The sequence below is a fragment of the Orcinus orca genome, chromosome 15, assembly GCF_937001465.1.
Source record: "Orcinus orca chromosome 15, mOrcOrc1.1, whole genome shotgun sequence".
Classification (NCBI taxonomy): domain Eukaryota; kingdom Metazoa; phylum Chordata; class Mammalia; order Artiodactyla; family Delphinidae; genus Orcinus; species Orcinus orca.
The window spans coordinates 22,896,694-22,921,738 of NC_064573.1; the positions used below are offsets into that span (position 1 = coordinate 22,896,694).

The following is a 25,045-nucleotide window of genomic DNA, read 5'->3' on the forward strand; positions in this document are numbered from 1 at the left end:
ATGCCCGCTGCGAGTGTCCTGAGCAAGGTGGCTAGGCAGAGGAACCCCGAAGCCATGGGGGGAGGGGGGAAGGAGGAATGGCAGGTGAGAAGAGCCGGGCTGGGACCGCCTCCTGGGAGCCAAGCCTACAAATGTGGCACTGCCTGCCGGTCACCCCACACCCCACGCCTGGTCCTTTGGCCCCAATCCTGACAGGCCTGCCGAGAACCTACTTCTTTATCCCTGCAGCAGCCTCCATCCTATTCAGCTTCATCCCAGGACATTCCCGAGGATGGTCTCTAGAGCCCCGGTGGGGTGCTCACCCAGGCCTACCTTCATGTGTACGCCTCAGGACAGACCTTCCTCCCTCCCGCGTGGCTGCTCTGAGGACAGTGGGAGCTGCTCTAAGGAGCTGATCCAACCCACACCCATATGCTGCTGAGGGCAGAGGGTCCTGCCCACCACGCCTCGTCTCCTGCTCTCCTGAAGACAGAGGCCACCCCGAGGAATGAAGGGAGTCAGAGCTCTTCTTAGCCACAATAACAGAAGCCACTCAAAGGAGTTTAAGCAGAAAGTGAGGCTCCTCCAAGGGTATTTGATGGAGGTTAGGGTGAGGGTAACATCCGCAAAGGACTGAAAACATTAACCAGAGAGGTCTCTCTCTCCAGCTCTCCGGACCTGACTTCCCTCTTCACGTGGCACCTTCCATCTGCACATGTGGGCTGCTGTCTGCTCTGCTCTGAGACAAGAGCGACCACTATGCCTGACCCCCTTCCTGCTGGTCAGGGTGGGAGAGCGGATGGTGAGTCAGATGCCTAAAGGGGGACCCCCAGAGAGAAAGGAGAAAATCCAACTATGGTTCTTCTGGGGCTGAGCCCCAGCTCCATGCAGCCCTGCATCCAGCTGTGCTGCCCACTCTCCTGCACTTCTGGAAGGGAGGGAACTTCTCCATCTGGGGCTGAAAGGGTTGTGTGGGTGAACTCTGGGACTGTTAAAACATCTAGTTTGCATAAGCTCCCCACTTAAATATAAACTCCATGAAGGCAGGAACCTTGTCAACAGTCTTGTGTTTTGGTTTTGTATCCCCAGCACCTTGACCATGGTTATCATTCAAATATTTGTTGATTGAATATTTTTAATTGTGGGGTCTTTTTATTGAGGTATAGTTGATATACAATATTATATAAGTTACAGGTGTGCAACATAGTGATTAACAATTTTTAAAGATCGTACTCCATTTATAGTTATTATAAAATATTGGCTAAATTCCCTATGCTGTATACTATATCCTTGTAGTTTACTTTATACATAGTAATTTGTACCTCCTTAATACCCTACCTCTATCTTGCCCCTTCCCCTACTGGTAACCACTAGTTTGTTCTCTATATCGGTGAATCTGTTTCTTTTTTGTTACATTCACTAGTTTGTTTTATTTTTTAGATTCCACATGTAAGTGATATCATACAGTTTTTGTCTTTCTCTGTCTGACCTATATCACTTAGCATAATACTCTCCAAATCTATTCATATTGTTGCAAATGGTGAAATTTCATTCTTTTTTATGGCTGAGTAGTATTCCAGAGTTATACCACATCTGCATTATCCATTCATCTGTTGATGGACACTTGGGTTGCTTCCATATCTTGGCTATTGTAAATAATGCTGCTATGAACAGTAGGGTGCATGTATCTTTTTGAATTAGTGTTTTCATTTTTTCCAGATATATACCTAGGAGTGGGATTGCTGGGTCGTACAGTAGTTCTATCTTTAGTTATTTGAGAAGCTTCCATACCATTTTCCACAGTGACTGCACCAATTTACATTCCCACCAACAGTGTATTGGATTCCCTTTTCTCCACATCTTCGCCAACATTTTTCATTTTTGTTCTTCTTGATAATAGCCATTCTGACAGGTGTGAGGTGATATATCACTGTGGTTTTAATTTGCATTTCTCTGATGATTAATGATGTTGAGCATCTTTTCATGTGTCTGTCAGCCATTTGTATGTCTTCTCTGGAAAAATCTCTATTCAGGTCTTCTGCCCATTTAAAAAAATTTTTTTTTTATGTTGAGTTGCATGAGCTGTTTATATATTTTGGATCTAACCCCTTATTGGTCATATCATTTGCAAATATTTTCTCCCATTCAGTAGGTTGTCTTTTCATTTTGTCTTTTCACAGTGGTTTCCTTTGCTGTGCAAAAGCTTTTAGGTTTAATTAGGTCCCATTTGTTTAGTTTTGCTTCTGTTTCCTTTGCCTTAGGAGACAGATCCAAAAAAATATGGCTACATTTATGTCAAAGTGTGTTTTGCTATGTTTTCTTCTAGGAGTTTTATAGTTTCTGGTCTTACATTCAGGTTTTTAATAATTTTCAGTTTATTTCTGTATATGGTGTTAGAAAATGTTCTAATTTCATTCTTTTGCATGTAGCTGTCCAGTTTTCCTGGTACTGCTTCTTGGAGAGACTGTCTCTTCTCCATTGTATATTCTTGCCTCCTTTGTCATAGATTAATTGACCATAAGCGTGTGGGTCTATTTCTGGGCTCTCTATTCTGTTCTATTGATCTATGTGTCTGTTTTTGTGCCAATACCATAATGTTTTGACCACTGTAGCTTTGTAGTATAGTCTGAATCTAGGGCACATGATACCTCCAGCTATGTTCTTCTTTCTCAAGATTGTTTTGGCTATTCATGGGCTTTTGCGTTTCCATACAAATTTTAAAATTATTTGTCATATTTCTGTGGAAAATGCCATTGGTATTTTGATAGGGATTGTACTGAATCTGTAGATTGCTTTGGGTAGTATGGTCATTTTAACAATATTGATTCTTCCAGTCCAAGAATGCGGTATATCTTTCCATCTGTTTGAGTTATCTTCAATTTCTTCCATCAGTGTCTTACAGCTTTCTGAGTACAGTTCTTTTACCTCCTTAGGTAGGTTTACTCCTAGGTATTTTATTCTTATTGATGTGATGGTAAATGGGATTGTTTGCTTAAGTTCTCCTTCTGATAGTTTGTTGTTAGTATATAGAAATGCAACAGATTTCTGTATATTAATTTTGTATTCTGCAACTTGATTGAATTCATTGATGAGCTCTAGTAGTTTTCTGGTGGCATCTTTAGGATTTTCTATGTATAGTATCATGTCATCTGCAAACAGGGACAGTTTTACTTCTTCCTTTTCAACTTGGATTCCTTTTATTTCTTTTTCTTGTTTGATTGCTGTGGCTAGGACTTCCAATGCTATGTTGAATAAAAGTGGTGAAAGTGGTAATCCTTGTCTTGTTCCTGAACTTAGGCTTTTCACTATTGAGTATGATGTTAGCTGTGGGTTTTTCATATATGGCCTTTATTATGTTGAGGTAGGTTCCCTCTGTACCCACTTTCTGGACAGTTTTTATCATAAATGGATGTTGAATTTTATCAAAAGCTTTTTCTACATCTATTGAGATGATCATATGGCTTTTACTGTTCAATTTGTTAATGTGGTATATCACATTGATTGATTTGCTGATATTTAAAAATCCTTGCACCCCTGAGATAAATCCCACTTGATCATGGTGTATGATCCTTTCTATGTATTGTTGGATTTGGTTTGCTAATATTTTGTTGAGGATTTTTGCATCTATGTTTATCAGTAATATTGGCCTATAATGTTCCTTTTTTTAAATTTTTATTTTATTTTTGGCTGTGCTGGGTCTTCGTTTCTGTGCAAGGGCTTTCTCTAGTTGCGGCGAGTGGGGGGCCACTCTTCATCGTGGTGCATGGGCCTTTCACTATTGCGGCCTCTCTTGTTGCGGAGCACAGGCTCCAGACGCGCAGGCTCAGTAGTTGTGGCTCACGGGCCTAGTTGCTCCGTGGCATGTGGGATCTTCCCAGACCAGGTCTCGAACCCGTGTCCCCTGCATTGGCAGGCAGATTCTCAACCACTGTGCCACCAGGGAAGCCCCTATAATGTTCCTTTTTGTGTGTGGTATCTCTGTCTGATTTTGGTATCAGGATGATGCAGGCCTTCTAGAATGAGGTTGGAAGCATTCCTCCCACTGCAAATATCTGGAATAGTTTGAGAAGGATAGGTGTTAATTCTTCTCTAAATGTTTGGTAGAATTCACCTGTGAAGCCATCTGGTCCTAGACTTTTGTTTCCTGGGAGTTTTTTTTTTTTTTTCCCCCCAGTTTCATTACTGGTAATTGGTCTGTTCATATTTTCTATTTCTTCGTGGTTCAGTCTTGGGAGATTGTACATTTCTAAGAATTTGTCCATTTCTTATAAGTCATCCATTTTTTGGGCACACAGTTGTTTGTAGTAGTCTCTTATGATCTTTTGTATTTCTGTGGTGTTGATTATAACTTTTCCTTTTTCATTTCTGATTTTATTGATTTGGGTCCTCTCTTTTTTTCTTGATAAGTCTAGCTAAAGGTTTATCAATTTTGTTTATCTTTTCAAAGAACCAGCCCTTAGTTCCATTGATCTTTCCTATTATTTTGTAGACTTTGTTTCATTTATTTCTGCTCTGATCTTTATGATTTCTTTCCTTCTACTAACTTTGGGTTTAGTTTATTCTTCTTTTCCTAGTTCCTTTAGGTGTAGGGTTAGGTTAAGATTTTTCTCATTTCCTGAGGTAAGCTTGTGTTGCTATAAACTTCCTGTTCAGAACTGCTTTTGCTGTGTCCCACAGATTTTGGATCATTATGTTTTTGTTTTCATTTGTCTTCAGGTATTTTTTGATCCTCCTTGATTTCTTCAGTGATTCATTGGTTGGTTAGTAGCATATTGTTTAGCCTCCATATGTTTGTGGGTTTTTTTTGCAGTTTTCTTCCTCGTAGTTTATTTCTAGTCTCATAGTATTGTGGTCAGAGAAGATGCTAGATATAATTTCAATTTTCTTAAATTTACCGAGGCTTATTTTGTGGCCTAGCATGTGATCTATCCTGGAGAATGTTCCATGTACACTTGAAAAGAATGTGAATTCTGCTGCTTTTGGATGGAGTGTTCTAAAAATATCAATTAAGTCTATCTGGTCTAATGTGTCATTTAAGTCCAGTGTTTCTGTATTGATTCTCTGTCTGGATGATCTATCCATTGATGTAAGTGGGGTGTTAAATTTCCCTACTTTTATTGTGTTACTGTCTATTTTCCCTTTATGTCTGTTAATATTCTCTTCATGTGTTTAGGTGCTCTTACGTTGGATTCATATATATTTACAATTGTTATATCCTCTTGGATTGATCCCTTGATCATTATGTAATGTCCTTCTTTGTCTCCTGTAACAGTCTTTATTTTAAAGTCTACATCAAGTCCCCTACATATGAACGAGTTCCATTCTGAGTGCATGTTCATAAGTCCAATTTATTTGTAAGTCCAGCAAAGTTAGCCTAGATAGCCAACTATTGTGAAATAGGCTATATAGTACTGTACTGTAATAGGTTTAGAATATTTTTTACACAAATAATACATAAACAACAAACACACACAAAAAAGAAAACATTTTTAATCTACAGTACAGTACCTTGAAATGTACAGTAGTACTGTGCAACAGCTGGCATACAGGGGCATGTTCATATCTTTGAAAGTTCACAACTTGAAGGTCTGTATGTAGGGGACTTACTGTATTTTATCTGATATAAGTATTGCTACCCAGTTTTCTTTTGATTTCCATTTGCATGGAATACCTTTTTCCATCCCCTCACTTTCAGTCTGTGTCTTTAGATCTGAAGTGAATCTCTTATAGGCAGCATATATACAGGTTGTGTTTTTGTATCCATTCAGCCACTCTATGTCTTTTGAATGGAGCATTTAGTCCATTTACATTTAAGGTAATGATTGATATGTTTGCACTTATTGCCATTTTGTTAATTGTTTTGGGATTGTTTTTGTATGTCTTTTTTGTTCCTTCTTTTGTTCTCTTGTGATTTGATGACTGTCTTAAGTGTTATGTTTGGATTCCTTTGTCTTTTTTTGTGTGTAAAGCTACTATAGATTTTGGTTTGTGGTTACCATGAGGTTTATATATAGCAATCTCTGTACATATGTAATAGTTTTAAGTTGCTGATCTCTTAATTTCAAATGCATTTTAACAACCCTGCATTTGTACTCTCCTTCCCTCATGATTACTGTTTTTGATATCATATTTTACATCTAATTGTTTTGTGTATCCCTTAACTGCTTATTGTGGATATAGATGATTTTACTACTTTTGTCTTTTCACCTGCCTACTAGCTTTATAAGTGGTTGATCTTCTATCATTAAAGTATGTTTGCCTTTATCAATGAGATTTTTCCTTTCATATTTTTTCATGTTTCTAGTTGTGGCCTTTTCTTTTCCCTCTTAGAGAAGGTCTTTTAACATTTCTTGTAAAGCTGGTTTGATGTTGAACTCTTTTAGCATTTGCTTTCCTGTAAAGCTTTTGATCCCTTCACCAAATCTGAATGAGAGCCTTGCTGGGTAGAGTATTCTTGGTTGTAGGATTTCCCCTTTCATTACTTTAAATATATCATGACACTCCCTTCTGGCCTGCAGAATTTCTACAGAAAAGTCAGCTGATAGCCTTATGGGAGTTCTCTTGTATGTTATTTGTTGCTTTTCCCTCATTGCTTTTAATATTCTCTTTATCTTTAATTTTTGCCATTTTAATTACAATGGGTCTTGTGTTTCTCTTTGGGTTAATTCTGTTTGGGACTCTCTGCCCTTTCTGGACTTGGATGTCTGTTTCTTTCCCAGGTTAGGGGAGTTTTCAGCTATTATGTCTTCAAATATGTTCTCAGCTTCTTTCTCTCTCTACTCCTTCTGGGACCCCTATTACATGAATATTAGTGCACTTGATGTTGTCCCAGAGGTCTCTCAAACTGTCCTCATTTCTTTTCATTCTTTTTTGCTGTTCAGCATCAGTGATTTCCACTAGTCTGTCTTCCAGCTCACTCATCCATTCTTCTGTATCATTTAGTCTACTATTGATTCCTTCTAGTGCATTTTTCATTTCAGTTATTATATTCTTTATCTGTTCTTTATATTTTCTAATTCTTTGTAAAAACAAACAAACAAACAAAAACCTTCTAAGTTCTTGCTCTGTGCATCCATTCTTCTCCCAAGTTCTTTGATCATCTTTATGATCACTACCCTGAACTCCTCCTTGGGAAGACTGCGTATCTCTACTTCACTTATTCTTCTGGGCTTTTTTATCTTGTTCCTTAATCTGGAACATGTTCTTCTGTTGCCTCATTTTGCCTAGGTTGCTGGGTATTTTTCTTTGTTTATTTTTATGTATCCAGCAGGTGGTTACCTTTCCTGACCTTGGAGAAGTGGCCTTTATAGGAGATATCCTGTGCATCCCAGCAGTGCGGTCCCCTCTGGTTACCCTATGAAGGCTGCGTGGGTCCTTCTGTTATGGCAGGCTGACTATGTGAGTGGTGTGGTAGGCTTGGTTGTCCCTGGTCCAGTTGGTTGCCAGGCCCTGCCTTGTGCAGAGGCTGCCAGCTGCTGGTTGGCAGGACCCAGTCATGAGGTGGCAGATTGTGGAACCCTGTGTGTGGGGGTTGGCGCTAATGCTGGCTCACTGGTGGGCAGAGTCAGGGTCCAGAATACTCTGGGGCTGTTGTCCATCTACTGGCAGGTGAAGCCAGGTCCTGGGCTTAGTGCCAGCCTACTGGCAGGCAGAGCTGGGTCCTGCAGTCTGATTGCAGGGCCCAGGGGTCCCAGAGCTTGTGTCAGATCACAGGTGGGTGGAGCTGGTTCCAGACACAGTTGGGTACAGGGTCTGAGGTATCCTGAAGCTTGTATTGACCTGTTTCAAGTGTGCAGGGCCAGGGTCCAGCCAGTCCCAGGTCAGGATTTGGCTTGCTTGTGGGTGGGTTGGGTCCTTAAGCTGTGGGATTGTAGTTTTCTTGTGTCTTGTGTCTGCCCCCTGGTGGGTGAGGCTGGTCCAGAGTCTAGAGCAGGCTCTCTGGAAGGCAGGGCCAGGGTCCAGGGGATTCTGGGGCTGGTGCCTGCCCACTGGTGGGTGGAGCTGGGTCCTGGGCCCTCTGGTGGGCAGGGTTGTGTCCAGAGGCAGCTGTGGGCTTGGGGGGTGGCGGGGGTGGGGTCTAAGGCAGGCTGTCTGCTGATGGGTGGGGTTGTGTCCCTGCCCAGTTAGCTGTTTGGCCTGAGGCATCCCAGCACTGGAGCCTGTGGGCTGTTGGCCCAGAGCAGGCTGGGTCCTGGAGCTAACAAGCTAGAAGGAGGATTCCACAATGGCTCTTGCCAGCACCAGTATCCACGTGGTAGAAGGAGCTCCCCCAAATGGATGCCACCAGTTTCTATGTCCCCAGGGTGAGATGTAGTTGCCTCCTGCTGCTCCAGGAGACTCTCCAAGATCAGCAGGTTGGTCTGACCCAGGCGCCTGTCAAAATTACTGCTTCTGCTCTGGGTCCCGGAGTGTGAGATTTTGTGTGCACCCTTTTAAGAGTGAAGACTCTATTTCCCCCAGCCCTCTAGGACTCCCAAAATTAAGCCTTGGGGCCCTTCAGAGCCAATTGTTCTGGGGGCTCATCTTCCTGGTGCAGGACCCCTGGGCTGGGAAGCCCAATATGGGCCTCAGACCTCTCACTACTCTGGGAGAACCTCTGCAATTGTAATTATTCTCCATTTTGTGTGTTGCCCACCCCAGGGTATGACACTTTATTGGGAGTCTGCCCCTCCTACCCTTCTTGTTGTGATTCTTCTTTATGTCTTTAGTTGTAGAAGATCTTTTCTGGTAGGTTCTGGTCTTTTTCAATGGTTGTTCTGCAGATAGTTGCGATTTTGGTGTGTCTGTGAGAGGAGGTGAGCTCAGGTTCTTTATTCCACCATCTAGGCCGATGTCGCAAGATTTTTCACTTTAAAACATGTTTGAGGTATAAATGAAATACAACAAGCTGTACATATTTAAAGTGTACAGTTTTGATAAGTTTATATACTTATATCTATGAAACCATCACCAATCAAAATAATGAACATATGCATCACCCACAAAAGTTTCCTGATGTCCCTTTATAATCTCTCTCCATTCCCTAGGCAACGATTAATCTGTTTTCTGTCACTAGAGATTAGCTTACCTTTTCTAGAATTCTGTATAAATGGAGTCTTATAGTATTTGCTTCATTCATTCATTTTGGTCTGGCTTCTTCTGCTCAGCATAATTATTTTGAGATCCATCCAAACTGTTGTGAATGGTTCATTGCCTGTCGTTGCTGAGTAGTAATTCCATTGTATGGATATACCACAGTTTGTTCACATGGATGTTGATGAACATCTGGGTAGCTTCTAGTTTTTCTCTATGAAAAGAAAGCTGCTATGAACATTTACACACAAGGCTTTGTATGGACATATGTTTTCATTGCTCTTGGGTAAATATATAGAAGTGGAACGTCTGAATCATATGGTGGATGTAAGTGTAACTTTTAAAGACACTGCCACATCATTTCCCCAAATGGTTATAACATTGACTTTCAAATATTAAGCCAAACTTGCCTTCCTGAGAGAAGACATACTTGACTGATGTGCATTTTCCTTTTTATATATTGCTAAATTCAATTTGCTAAAGATTTGTGTAGAAATTTTGCATCTAAGTTAATGGGAGATATTTCATTTCTTGTCATGTTTTTTGTCAGGTTTTGCTTCACAGTAATGCTTAGAATAAATTGGGAAGTAGTCCCTTCTCTTCAGTTTTTTGAGAGGAGTTTGTAGAATTGTTACTTAAATATTTGGTAGAATTCACCTATGAAGCTATTTGGGCCCAGAGTTTTCTTTGTGGGAAGGTTTTTAACTAAAAATTTAATTTCTTTAAGAAATATAGTGATGTTCAAATTATCTATTTATTAATTTTTTGAGATATAATTGACATATCATAAGATTCACTATTTAAGAATCCAGTGGTTTTTAGTACATTGTACAACCTTGCCAATCATCATTACTATCTAATGCAAGAACATTTTTATCACCCAAACATAAAACCTCATACTTATTGGAAGTCACACTCTATTTTTCCCAACATCTAGCCCCTGGCACCAAATTTATTTTCTGTCTCTATGAATTTGCTTATTCTGTACATTTCATATAAAAGGAATTATATAATATGTGGCCTTTTGTGACTGGCTGCTTTTCACTTAGCATAATGCTTTCAAGATTCATCCATATTATAGACTATATCCTTTTTGTGACCTGAATAGCCAACACAACCTTGAAAAAGGACAATGTTGTCAGACTCACACTCCTGATTTCAAAACTTATACAAAACTTCAGTAATCAAGATAGTGTAGTACTGACATAAGGAGAGACATATGAAAGAAGTTGGACCTCTATCTCATACCTTATACAAAAATTAACTCAAAATGCATCAAAGACCCAAATGTAAGAGCTAAAACTATAAAACTTTAAGGAATCATGGGTTAAATCTTCATGACCTTGGATTAGGGAATGGTTTCTTAGTTTTGACACCAAAGGCAATAGCAAGAAAAGAAAAAATATATAAACTGGATATCAAAATGAAACACATTTGTGCTTCAAAGGGTAACACCAAGAAAGTAAAAAGATAGCCCAAAGAATGGAAGAAAAATTTTTGCAAATCATTTATCTGATAAGGGACTTGTATCTAGAATATATAAAGAACTTATACAATTCTGTTGTAAAAAACCAATTAAAAATGGGCAAAGGATATGAATAGACAGTCCCCCAAAGAAGTTGTACAAATGGCCAATAAACACATGAAAAGATGTTCAACATCATTAGCCATCAGGGAAATGGAAATCAAAACCACAGTGACATGCCACTTCACACCCATTAGGATAGCTAGGATAAAAACAAATAGAAGATCTCAAGGGTGAGTGAAAATTTGGAGAAATTGAGCCCTCATACATTGCTGTTGAGAATGCAAAATAGTACTGCCATTTTGGAAAACATCCTGGTATTTCCTCAAACAATATCATATGACCCAGTAATTCCACTCCTATGTCTACATCCAAGAGAAATGAAAACCTCTGTAAACACAAAAACTTGTGCATGAATGTTCATAGCAGCATTATTCCTGATAGCCCCAAAGTGGAAACCCAAACATCCATCAGCTGAGGAATAGGTAAGCAAAATGTTGTATGTCCATATAATGGAATGTTATTCGGCAGTAAAAAGAAACGAAGTACTAAAACCTTCCACCACGTGGATGGACCTTGAAAACACTAAGTAAAAGAAGCCAGTCACAAAGGATCACATATTGCACAATTCTATTTATATAAAATGTCCAGAACAGGCAAATCTATAAAGAAAGAAAGTAGATTTCTTGGTTGCCTAGGATTGGGGGGATGGAGACTTTGGGGGATGATGACTCAGGTGGGTGAGGTTTCTTTCTGGGGTAATGAGGATGCTTTAAAATTGATTCTGGGGATAGATGCGTGACTCTCTGAATATACTAAAAGCCATTGGATTGTACACTTTAAATGGGTGAATTGTATGGTGTGTTGAGAATATCTCAATAAAATCATTTAAAAAAAGAGTTTAAAGGCAAATATAAACCAGTGTTCTACTGAAAGGGATACGCTAGCTGGTAGCCCTTTTCCAGCTGGCTGAATGCTGGGGCAGTGAGCTCTGGGTCCCTCGGTGGGAGCCTGTGTTCCAAAGAAGCAGGTCCTGGGATTCAGTAAGTTTCCAGTGGGGAGAGATGGAGGGAGAGGGTGTGTGGGAGTGCTGGGGGACAGCAGCAGGGACGTGGGAAGGTGGGGACCCATAGAAAGAAGAAGGGAGGGCCAAGGACACAGGGATCATCATTTCCTGTCCTGGCTCCATCTCTGCCCACTGTGGGGCACAGGGAAGGTCACAGAACTGCTCTGTTCTCCACATGTCCTCATGAGAAAGCAGAAGCAAGTGCCCCCTGTTTCGTGACTCTTCCCTCATCTCATCATGGAAGGTAGCAGGGGAGTTCTCAAGTTCTGAAGCTGAGCCCAGTGGCATCAGCTGCTCCTGGTCCCTGGAGGCAGGTCTGGTCCAGCCCTGCTGCTTATTAGCAGTGGGTCTTAGATGAGCCTCTCAACCCCAGGGGCTCCCTAGTCCTCAGCTGTCAAGTGAGAACAATAATTAATGTGACCTGCCTCCTTCAGAGGGTTGGTGTGAGGATCCAGAGTTATCATTGATGGGAAAGTACCCCCAAGGTGTACTATTGTGAATTGCAGGTAATTTTTCAGGGTAGATATCATGATATTGGTTCCCCAGCTAGAGTAGCCATTGGCTCTTCACGCACTCTCATTAGCATCTGACCCACCCAGCATATGCGAATTGGTTGGGGTCAGGGTTGAGGGCAGCTGGTGAGCACAGAACAGAGCTCACACAAAAAGCCAAAGACAACCAGACTTACAAACTCAGTCTTCCCAGCTGCAGACTCCTCTGCATTCATCATGTGATCTATGGACAACCTCTTTCCACCATGGTGATTCCTCACGCCTGTGAAGCCAGACCAGGCCGGTCATTCTGGGCTCCTGGGTTTGCTCTCCCACACAGGGAACTGTGACTCCAACTCCAAAAAAATTGGGGTAGGGGTTTAAAATGGGAAAAGTCCTGCATATCACAACTGCTTAACTGAGCTTACCATCAGGAGGATGCATGGTTTCTGCAGATGGTAGTAGTTCCGTGTAGAAGGTGCAACAATAAAATCTTCATGGCCGTACTCTAGAGGCCCCAACATCCTGGAAACCTGCTGTCCAGGTCATCTGGGGACACAGGAGGGGCCAGCATGGCCCAGAAGGGAGACTAAGGAATGGCTTCACTTTTTCTGCTGCCAGGTGTGTGTTGGAGAGCAGAGGGCAAACATGGTATCATGCACGAGAGAGAAGGAAGCAGGAATAAGCGTGGGGCAGCTCTGGGACAAGGGCCTGGCTCTCAGTTGCTGCTCTGCCTGTCTGGATGTGGAGTCACTGGCGGACACCTAAATGAGCACCTCTGGAGAGGCCAGGCCCTGCTCTCCAGGCTTTGTAGGGTGATGTGTGCAGCGGTAGCCAGGACCCATCCTGATGGGTCATCACCGATGGCAGTTCTGATTGGTTGGTCCCAAACCTTAGAAATTATTAAGTATTTTGAATATCACTCTTAGCGTATAACCTCAGTACTAGAATCAGTCTTTGGCTAAATTGCCAAAGTGTCAAAATTAAGACAGGAGGCTCCCTATTCTGGTCCCCTTTTGGGTTAAACACACTTCCCCCAGCACACTGCTTCCTAATCCATCCATTTTGATAAGTTCATTCAAATAAAGGCTTGCTGACTTGTTCCCCCTCTTCTTCGTTCCTTCAGTTTGTATCTTAGAAGAGAAACTAAAACATGGTCAACTGCCTCAATAAAATGTACTGTTAGTGAAATTGAGCAGGACCCTGAGGGGCTCCTGGGCACAGAAGGCTGTGTACCCCATTTCTTGTTTGTAGGGAATAGGAATAGGCTTCAGCCTCTGTGACTTTCCCTGAGTTCCAAAGGGCAGGTTCAAACAGTTGCTAATCAGGGAAGGGAGGGGATGCAGAGACAAGGGAGGAGCAGTCAAGAAGCAATAGTGCAGCCTTGGGGCAGGGTCCTGGTTCTGCCTCAAGGGATACACATAACAATATCTTTGAGCTCTTCTGCAGAACTAAAACTTCCAACAAATGGAAGATGTTAATCACTTGATGAAGCATTCTTCATTCCAGAGAGAAGGTTATAGTCTGATAACCTCGAGAACCATAGAAGCTCATCAAGCTCATCCCAGATGAAAGGAATGCAGGCCCTGCACATAACCTGATCCTTATCAGCAACCTCACCCTTGAACAATTGCTATAAAACTCACCAAATCCCCCCAGGTTGGGACACACAGTTTTGAGGACATGAGCCTGCTGTGTCCCCCTTTGCCTGGCAAAGCAATAAAGCTATTCTTTTCTACTTCACCCAAAACTCTGCCTCTGAGATTTGATTCAGCACCAGTGCACAGAGGCTGGGTTTCGGCATCATTAGTGGTTGAATTTCAGGTATCAGAACTCCCTCCAATGGTGATTCATAATCATAGTTAAAAAAAAAAAAAGAGCTAATATTTACCAAGTGGTCCCCAGATGGCTGACACACACATCACACACATCATCTCCTCTACTCACACAGCCCTTTAAGTAGAATCTAGTATCATGAGAGGATGGAGCCAGCCAGAGGCAGGTTACATAACTTGCTCGGGGTCCCACGGTAGCAGTCGGTGTATGCCCACCCCACCTATGAGGAGGGTGGTCCTGCTTCCCAGGGGCATGGCACACCCAGAAGAGCCTGTCCCATGTTCCCATGGAGACAGCAGCCAAGGTAGGGCTGCCACTCTGGGTGAGGAGGTAAGATCTACACATGCAACACCATGGGCACCTCAAGGCAGAATACAGTCGAGGGTCAGCATGCACAGGCTCCCGGGCCAGATGCCACTGTGTTTGACCCTGCTCTCTTAGGGACCAAATAATCTCAGTTTACCACTTTCTGCAATAAACATCTTGTAAACTTACTCTTCCCACCCAGCAAACTTCCCCAACTTCCTACCTGAAGAGGTTACTGTGATAAAATTATGCATGTTCATGCTGTACTTCTTCTGGAATTATAGAAAAGTAAAAAGAAGGAAAAGCCATGTGTAGTCAAATCATTAGCATTTTGGAGTTTTTACTTCTAGTCTATTTTTTATATGTCATTCTTTTCTCCTTGTTTTAAACTTATGATCATACCAGCTATCCAATTCTGTATCTTGCTTTTTAAACCTAATCAGTATTACATAAAGAGTTTCTATGTTATTGTAAACTCTTCAAAATCACCATTGAAAATGGTTGTATAACTTTCCATTTAGTGGGTGAACATAGTTTATTTAGCCATGCCCTAACCTCCAACACAAATTTGTTAAGTTTAAATTTTCATGTATCATGTTTTCTCTAAGTAAAGAGGTAGTGTTTGCCAATATCTGAGTTCTGTGTATCTAGGAATCACAGCTGGTCATGCAGCTTGAACTGGGATTTTTTACTTTGGGATGAGTTTAAAATTGTACTGAGGTAGAATGAGTGGATTCTATAGACAATGTCCCCGAATCTAAATAAGGCATTTAGCTAAATCTCATAGGACATCTTTGCGGACAATGAAGAGACATGGGTCAGACCACTGTATAATTATGTAAATTCACAACTGGTTGGACAACTAAACCCAAAGAATTCTGGCTTAGGGTCAGTGTCACCCTGGAGGGAGGAGTCTGGTGGCCATAAGATGAAGCCTTTCACCGAATCTCTTCACACATTTTAAAACTGGTGATATGGGTGAAGTCATAGAAGATAGGCTTGTGAATTGTGAAGCTGTATGGGATAAGATTATGTGATAGAACAAAGATCCAAAAAGATCTTGTCAGGTTGGAATATTTGCCTGAAGCCAAGCAGATGAAACTTGTCAGGGAGAAGGGTAAAGTCTTGTACTGGGACTAAAAATCAATGATATGAATGTAAAATAGGGAATACAAAACTGAACAGAAGAAAGTTGGGTACGATCTCAATATGAGCCAATAAAGTGACATGATTGCCCCTCAAAATACCAGCAGCATGAGCAGTGAGTCATTTATGGAGCAGAGATGTCACCCTCCCTCTGGGGTCTAATAAGTAGGAGGAGGTCAGTGAAAGGACAGTCAGGATAGTGTGACCTCTGGAAACACTGTCATCTAAATAGTCAACAAGGCAGTATGCTCAGTGGATAAAGCATGACCTGAAGCCACTATTAGGTGGCTATTCTATTGGGCTTTGAAATCAAACTCTGCCATTTACTAGCTGGGGGACCTTGGACAAGTTACTCTCTGTGCCTCAATGTATTCATCTGTAAAATGGGAACAGCAGCACTTATTATTATTATTAACATTACATTGTTGTTATGAGGACTAAATAGGTCTACACCTTTCAAGCACTTAGAACAGTACCTAAATATTATTGTGTAAAGACAAAGGAGTTCTAGGCTCCAGAGATTTAGAGGGACGTGGTAGATGACTTCAGATATTTGAAAACTGCCCTGAAGAAGAGAAATTATAATTTATCCTGGGAGGTTCTTGAGGATCATGCTTGATTCAGTGGAAAGGCACTTAGTAAGCATTTAACGAGCACGTATATGTCAGATACTGTGCTTGTTGCTAGGAGTACAGAGCTGAATGAGATTCATACTCTTTCCTAAGGGCCCTACTATCTATTGGGGGAAGAGGCATAATCATAAACATATTAGATCACAAACAAATAATCACAATAGTGTGGAGATGACTGCTGTGGAAAACCAGAGGAAGGTGTGATTAACTCTCCCCTGGGAAGCTGGTGAAGCTTTACAGAGGTGGGGCTTTTAAGTGGAGTCTGCAGGGATAAGTAGGAGTTTATGTGGGAGCAAAGGGAACAGTGTGTGGGACTAGAGCTGTCACCAAGCATGGCATTTTCCAGCAAATGGTGACAAGTCAGTGATATCACAGCACAAGATGAGTGGGGTGGCAGCAAATGAGGCTAGAGATAAGGATTGGTCTCTCCCAGCTCCCAGAAGTGTGGTACTGAATTATAAGCTACCCATGAAAGTAAGGATAAACATAGCAATATGATACTCCCCTCAAGCCTTCTATTTCTATAGTACTGTCTTCTTAACAGGCTACCAAAGTAAAAGATGAAGAAAAAAAACACATTTCAGGAGAAAATTTAAAAGGGTTTGATCGAATTTTCTAGCCTTTCGTCTTCAGTATAAACACAGGAATATCTGCCTATAGAATAAGACAGTGTCATGTTCCTGAGACATTTACAACCTTGGAGTTCCCAAGTAGAGAGACTGGAGCCAGGAATAGAGCAATTGGGATCTTTCCCACCAAGACTGAAGATGCTATCTGAAAGGAGTTTCCTTCCCAGCACATCTCCTAGGTATAAAGGAAGGAGGAACACATAATTCAACACTTATCTCCCAGACTCTCCACTTAATTCCATTTAATAATATTCATTAAGCATGCTACAGGGAGGCAGAGATAAGTAAGTCATCAATCAACACTTCCTCCAAGGTGCTTACAAGCTAGCATTAGATGTTCAGCCACACAGACGATTACATCATTAAATGTTAGCACTGGCCATTTCTGATCATGATGGAGTAACAAGTACTGGATTTTCCCTCCTGTTGAAAGCAACTATAAAACTAAACAAACATACATAGCAGTTTTCAGTCATTGGGCAATAGGCTGTGCAGGATCCCTGAGAGAAGGGAAGCAAACACATAAGGTGAGCTTCATCTTCACCCTGGCACTCTGCCTGGGTAGATTTCCCAACCATAGCACAGGGAGGTGGAACAAAGCAGAACATGTTTGTCCTACTGAGTTGAGGAGGTAGAGTCCAGGGCTTCAGAAGCACTGGAGCCGGTGGGGCAGGATACTGGAGAAGAAGAAGCTTCATAGGGTAGGGGCCCAGAAGTTTGTAGGGGGTTCCCCCATAGATCTCTGGCTGAGGGCTGGTCTGCATATGATGAGGGCTGGTCTGCATATACACAGGGTGAGGTCTAACAGAGAGTAGTTACTTTGGTACTAATAGCAGAACAGGGATAGTAGAGGTTGCAGAAACATTGGATACATAGGAGTTTCAGTCCAGCCAGAGGGAAAATGCCTTGTTAACATTCTAGGCATTCAAGTGAGACAACAGAAAGGTCATACCATAGGAGTAAGTATCATGCTCTGGAGTAAAATCTCCTCTAGGCCTGCATAAAACCAAGCCTTAACAGGATCAAGGATTCCATAACTTACCATCAGTAAATTAACTCCCTGTCAGAACAAAAATTCAACACTCATTAAAGGAAGACAATATCATTCAAGTTTCTTTCAGAGTATCAACTGTAATATCCACAAACACCCCAAAATTACTAGAAATGTGGAGGAAAAAGTGACCCAAATTCAAGAGAAAAAAAGTAAATAGGAAACAGATCCTGAGATGTCCCAGAGGTTCAAATTAGCAAGAATTTAAAGCAGTTATTATAAATATGTTCAAGGACTTAAAGAAAAATATGGTCTCAATGAGTGAAAAGATGGGGAATCTCAGCACACAAGTGGAAACTTATAAAAAAGAACCAAATAGAAATTCTAGAAAAGTAGAGTATCCAAAATGAAAAATTCACCAAATGAGCTTAACAGCAAATTAAAGATGGCAGAAGAAAGGGTCAGTGAAGTTGAAGACAGACCATAGAAATTACCCATTCTGAAAAAAAGAGAGAAAAAAGATTGGACAATCTTTTGGGATGATACCAAGCTGAGTAACATAGTAATCAGAGCCCAGAAGGAGAAGAGAAATTGGGGCAGAAAAAATAATTTTTGAAAATGTCCCCAATATGGTGGGGAAAAAAATCAATTTGCAGATTCAAGAAGCTCAATGAATTAACTAAATAGGATGAGTACAAAGAAAACCACACTTGTGCACATCACAGTCAAGCTGTTGAAAGTTAAAGATCAAGAAAAAATGTTGAAAGCAGTCAGAGAAAGAAAGACGTTACATACAGAGGAACAATGATATGAATAGAGACCTTCTGAGAAACAATAAGGATAGGAAATAAAGCAATGACATTTTTTAAGTACTGAAAGAGAAAAATACCATAGGTTCAGAGTTTTGTATCCCGGGAAAACAAACTTTTAAAATGAGAGTAAAATAAAGACACTTTCTAGATAAACAAAGAATTTGTCCCCAGCAAGCCTGTACTGCGTGAAATACTAGCTCCTCCTTTAGCAATCCTAGCAGGAGGGCTGACTTTCTGCTTCTTGAATTCTGCTGGAGCTTTGGAGCTTGCCACAGGAGGTGGCAGCTTTAATTGTGAGTAGGTGAGTGAGTAGGCTTGTGTTGACAGTAAGGAGGGAGCTAGTGATCTCTTTGCACTATTTAATCCACCATTCACCCCCAGTGGAGAACCAGACCCACACGCACGTGGGAAGGGTGAGCTTTGACATGAAGAGGAAGGCACTGGTATGCACTGGTACAGCTAGGCCAGCTGTTAGAACAATGAAATACCTGCAAACTGGTTGGGAAATAGCTACTGCTGAAGCCCCTGGTTCCCTTGCTCATCACCTTTGTCTCATTCCCAGGTACTCCCAGACCTCCCTATGATCCAGCAATAAAGGGTCAATTTCTGGCAAGCAGGGCACCTCCAGAACCCTGCCTTAGGACTCTGCCAGCTTCCTTTCTAATTGGTTGGTGCCTGAGCCATGCCAGTTATTAATGATTTATAATATCACCCCTGGAGCTAAGTGGGATTGCTTCCCAGGAAGGGAGGCCTGGGTGTAGCGTTCTGGGAGTGGGTAGAAGAGGACCCCAGGAGGCCCAGGGACAGAATGAAGACCCTGCTCCTGGGGGCAGGGCTGCAGTGGGAACTAGGGGGATGCACTGAAAGCCAACAAAATTGGCTTTTCCAAGTCAGCTTAAGTGTTCAGGGACACTTGACTCTCTAGCACAACCTCTGTTCTAATCCCCTAGGTCATAGTTTTCCCTTTTAAAAAGGGATATTTCATAGCCTTTTAAATAAATCTTTTCAGCTCCACTGATTTGGAATAACATGCTTAGTGGCTTAAGAACTTCTAGCTGGGCCCTCAGCAAGTTGTCCTTCAATGAGCCCATTTTGTCATGAACCCTGGCTCTCGAGAGTGGCCAGGCCTCTCCCAATGCCAGCACTGTGGGCCCCAGTCCTGTTCTGGGATCTCAGGCAAGCCCTTCCTCCCTTCCAGCACCTAGGGACCTGCATCTTCAAGGTGGAGACCATGCAAAAAACAGGCACACAGAATAACAAATGAACATTCTCTTGATCACCTGCCAAGACTCTATTTCAGCCACAGAAATGGGCATTCCTCTTCCTAGGTTCAGCTTCAAGGGAATCCGTGCTCTAGGGGAGCTTTCTGTGTGTCTGCCTAGGCAGAGGGAGATAGACAAGAAGCCATCAAAGGAAGGCAGAGTGGCCAGGAGGTGGGGCTGATCAACACGATTGAACCAGCATAAACACAGCTGATCAAAGCTCTGTGCAAAGGCCTTGGAAGCTGGCTGATATATACTCCATCATGTACCTCTTTGCCTCCTTTGGGACCTTGAACCACAAGTCTTACCAAACTGCAGTAATTTGCTGAGCCCTCAATCAAACACTCGATCTCACTGAACTGTGAAAGCAAGGTCTTGTCTTTCAATAACATCTAGTGAAGTCGTTTACACCAGGATGAAAAGCATGTTTTCTAAAATCATCGTTCGTATCACCTAACTCCTGTTAAAGTAAAACCTAAACAGAACCAACACTCGTATTGATGGAGTTCCCTGGTCTGTACAGCTTTCTGTCAAGCTCAAGGGATGGTGGACCAGGCAGTTTCCAAGTGATGTGACCGAGGCCCTAAAAGCCATGCTGCCTAAAACAATCTTCACGATTCATCGTCACAGTGCCTTATATCCCCACCATTAACTATCCCTTCTGGTTAAGGTACCTACTTCAAACACACTTGTGTTACCTGGGAGGAGTTCCTCGCCTGTTTCATTGTGTTCAAGTTTGAGAACCTTGGCCGCAAGCAGCAGCAGACACATCAGCGGCGTCCGCTTTCTGTCCACAGACAAGCTACTCCACATCTTCAGGTCAGTGATGCTTAGACGTTCACAGGCCTCAGAATCACCTGGAGGCTAAACCACAGCTTGCTGGGCCCCACACTGGGTTTCCGATTCAGTAGGTCTGAGGTGGGACCTCAGAATTTGCATCTCTAACAAGTTCCCAGGTAAAGCTGGTGCTGCTGGTCCAGGACCACACTTTGAGGACCACCGTACTAGTTGATTTCTAAGGAATCTTCATGATACGGAGGCAGCGTGTGAGAACATTCTGATCATGAACCATGAGGTAAGAAGACAGGGTTCTGAAGTAGAAAGGGGTCAGGGCTCAAAGGCAGGCCAGCCTAGCAGAAAACTTAGACTTGCTCAAATGATCCACCAAAACATACTTTATGGACCTCTTACTCCTGCTTTCTTTCCTTTGCTTGCTTTTCTGCTTACTGCCCCCAGGAAAGGCAAGTCCGCTGGCAGCCCCAGCAAGGCCAAAATGTTGTTCCCTCTCCCAGGCCCCTTCCTGAACGGACGCGTTCACACAGCTAATCAGACTGTCAACATGCTGCTCAGCCCTCTGCACCCTCTTCTGGGGGCTCCTGACACGTCTTAGAATTTACACAGGACTTAGTGAAGTCTTAAACTACATTTTTTTTCTCTTTTGAGATCATCTACTTCCTAATAGGATAAATTCAATGGAAAACATGCTCTGATCCTTCAGCTGCCTCTTCTTGACACAAACACAAGGAACTAATTAGCAGGCCTGCCCAGGAGGCAGGCAGAAAGGCGTTCATGACAGGACCACAGGCTGGGCAGCCACCATCAGGTAGGACCTCACGGCTCACCCTTTGGCCATCACGTCAGGAGTTGGGTCCATAAGTCAGTGGAGGGGAAACTGACATGTGGGTGTCTGCCTGGTGTTACCATGGCATCTACTGGGCAAGTAGGTTCTGTTCATGATTTAGCTCCCTGTACATCTGAAAGCCCTTGACATCCCTGCTTTCATGTGACATGCGAAATAAGGAGAATGGAACTGATGACCCCATTCGGCAGATAAGACAATTGAGAAGGAGCTCAGAGAAAACTGGACATTGTACTCCCGGCTCAGCCACTCCTCGTGTGGTCTTGAGCAAGTCTCTTCCCCTTCCTAGGCTTCAGTTTTACCATCTGTGAAATGGAAGGAATGGACAAGGTGATTGGGAGGTCTCCTTATAGATCCCTTATTCTGGGAGTAAGCTATCCAAGGAAAAGGACTTGCCTGAGGTCATGCAGTTAATGACACAGAGAAACCAGGGGCCTCTATACCGTGTCTGTTGAGTGAGAGCCATCAGAGCACCCCCATCGCCACCCACTGCCATCTTCCTGACAGTGTGGGCCAACCAGGGCCTCCAGTTGCCCTCTGCCTTGCAAAGACCAACACCCCTGGGATGGTGTGGTAGGGGAACACGTGCTCAGAATGCTCCCTGACTGTGACTTAAAGCCCCAGTGCTGCCAGCTGTTCATTAGAGAAGGCCATTTCCTCCGGCACCTCGTTTACCAGACAAACACAGTGGACGCCTACCCTGTGCCAGGCCCTGTGCTAGATGAGGGGATGTGGAAGGGAAGGAGGCTTGCTGTCCACCCGTGAGAAGGTCACAATGAGGAGAGTGAACACCGGCTGCTGCATCCGAGTCCAGCCCCCGGGTCGGATCACAAAGCCCGTCCCTGGCAAGGGGCTGTGGCCCACGCAAAGGCACTAGCTGCAGCCCAGGTGAGCACGATCCTCTTCAAGGCAAGCACAGTATCCATGAAACTTTAGGAGGGGTCAGTTTAGAGCCATTCACATGTAGGCACTGTCCTCCAAACACACCAGGAAAAGCAGATGCACACGTCTGACCCCCACTAATTCATTGGCTGGAAGAATGCCGTGCTCTCTCTCTGAGAGTCCAACCTCCCAAGCACATGGAATCAATGAGCCCAACTAGCTTCCTGTCTGTAACGTGCTGGCCAATGACAGTTCTTCCATTAGTTCAAGACAGTCAACACAATCAACTGGGCCATGTCTCAGGCACGGGATTAGACTCCCTGGAGGAAACCAAGATGAACATGACACGGCCATCAGGAACTAAGGAGCTCTCAGCCTAGGAGAGCATGGAAGACGCAGACACACACACAGTAAAACAGAGCAGAGAATGGTGGGCGCTAGAAGATCCAGGTTAGGGGGTGGGGAATTCAAAGGAAAGAATGACTCATTCCAACTGGAGACCCAGAAAGCCTTCGTGAAGGAGACAGCACACAGAAAGGTCATCCATCAGGAAACAAGAAGGCCAGGTTCTCACGTCCCTTCTGCCACAGTCAGCCAAGTCATCTTGAGAAAGCCAGTTCTCTCCATTTTAAAACGGACCATTTGCCCGAAGTGCCTCAGGGCATTTTGAGAATTAAATGAGAACTGATTTAAATGTACATCAGATAAATAAAGGCACCACATATAAAGCTTTCGTCATCACTCGGGGCAGAGCAGGGAGGAAGGTAAAAGCAGAAAGTATTTGGGGGAGGAAGCAGGTGGGGGCACGGGACACCTGCCAAACGCAGCGCTGATGTGAACACCTACTGGGATCGTAGCTGGCTCCGGTGATTTCTTTTTTAACCTCCCACGGCTAATTTTACTGAAGAGAGCACACGAAGAGGAAGTCAGAGCATCTGAATTCCTCTGCAACAGGAAAATGAAAGTTCCAAATGGAGAGGTGGCTCCCCACCCCTGAGTGACAGGAGCACAGCCACCTGCGGTGGTCCGTGAACCTGGGGCTCCTCCCGGGCTCCCAGCATAGGGCCCGGGCCCTGTGTACTCAGTAAACGCTCATTAGATGAACGGATGGGGTCCTTACTACTTTACAAGGGGCTTTGCTTTCATGTTCCATTTTGATTCACAACCACAGGCCAGCAGGGCAGGCAGGGAGCATATTATCATCCTCGTCAAAGATGGGGAGACGCAGGCTCGCAGAGGGTGACTGTCCACGTCGCAGTCAGCGCCGTCAGAAGGGAGCCCGCGACTCTGCCTCCTCAGACAGTATCACCTCCTCAGACAACCATACACGTCCTAAGAATTGCTGCCACAGCCAGTCTTCGGCCCAGTGACCACCTTCCCTGATTTTCCCAAACGCTTACCACGTGCTGTTCTGCGCACGTTCCCTGTAATACTTCACTTAATCAGACCCTTTCATCGAGGAAGGTCCCATTATGACTCCCAAATGTACTGGTTTATTCCAATTCAGAAGGTGGTTTTGTGCATCCCAGAAATAAGAGTGTCATGGATTCTCTGGTCCTTTTACCAAATAAGAACTGATTTGGATTAAAACCGTTGGTTCAGTTGTTTGGGGTCATTGCTCCTCAGAAGAAAAAGACAAAGCACAGGGAGTTAGGAAGACAGAAGGGCATGATTTTTTTTTTTTTTTTTTACCATGGACATTCCTTCCTACAGAGTCGGCTGTCAGTTTTGACAGATGGCCTGGCTGCAGGAGGGGGGACAGAGGGCAAGCTCACGGTTAAGGCAGCACCAGGGAACTAGAGCCAGCTGGGCTGATTCGAGGCCTGAAATCTGGGCTGGACCCCAAGTTCCAGCCAGTCAGGGTGGGACAGGGAGCCCTGCTCCGCCTGCCCCCACCCCGCTGCAGCTGTACCAGGCAGGTCAGCACGTTTCTTGGTGTCCGTGACCTCCTGGCTGCAGGCAAATAGGGTGGCGAGGGAGAGCTGAGGAATGGGGCCTCAGGGAGAAAGCTGAGGCATGTTCAAGGTCAGAGCTCCCCTCCCCTCTCGTCACCCACCCCAGCCCCTTGGCTGGTAACAGTTTACGGTGCACCTACTTCCTGAGGGATGTATTCATTCTAGTAAAAATTCACAATACAAAAGTTTGGGCAGGAGGCTGGAAAGCACAGCCACTCCACAGCTCTGTTGAGGGGTGCCTGGCTGAGGTGCTCAGAGACTCCCCTAAAGTGGCAGGAACTGAGGTAAGGGGAATAGAATTTCAGAGGACTCCCAGTTCCTGAAGGGCACAGTGGATTAGGTAAGAAGAGGTCTGGGGCCTTGAGAACAAGGGTCAGTGTGGCCGGGTCAGCTCTGATCTCTGCTGCTGCTGGAGCATTTAGCCGCCCACCCCGTGGGGGGTCAGCACCTGTGGCTTTAGCGTCACACTAGGGGGCTAGTACATCAGGGGCCTGGGAGAGCCGAGCCATGAGCTGGATAATGTACACCGAGAGTTAGTTTATCAGATCCACCGTTTATACCTCCGTCCACGGACAGAGAGAATGGAACACAGAGTGGGGCAGCTTTGATGGGAGGAGGGGGTGAGATGAGCCAGAGCAAAAGATTCCAGTGGTGGGAAGCCTCCCAGGGAGTCCTGAGCAGAAAGGAGGCAGGGTAGGTGGTTAGGTGGATGGCAGGAAGAAGAGGGTGCTAGAGGCAATTCACCAGCTGCACAACGTTTTTGGTTTTTTTTTTGGGCTGCGCCGCATGCCTTGTGGGATCCCAGTTCCCCAACCAGGGACT

At 43.7% G+C, this 25,045-nt stretch overlaps 1 protein-coding gene across 1 annotated transcript in view; it reads right to left on the reverse strand.

Moving 5' to 3' along the window:
- Window positions 1–25,045, reverse strand: part of MAPK4 (mitogen-activated protein kinase 4) — a 179,469-nt gene that overhangs the window by 50,826 nt on the left and 103,598 nt on the right. The window lies entirely within an intron of this gene.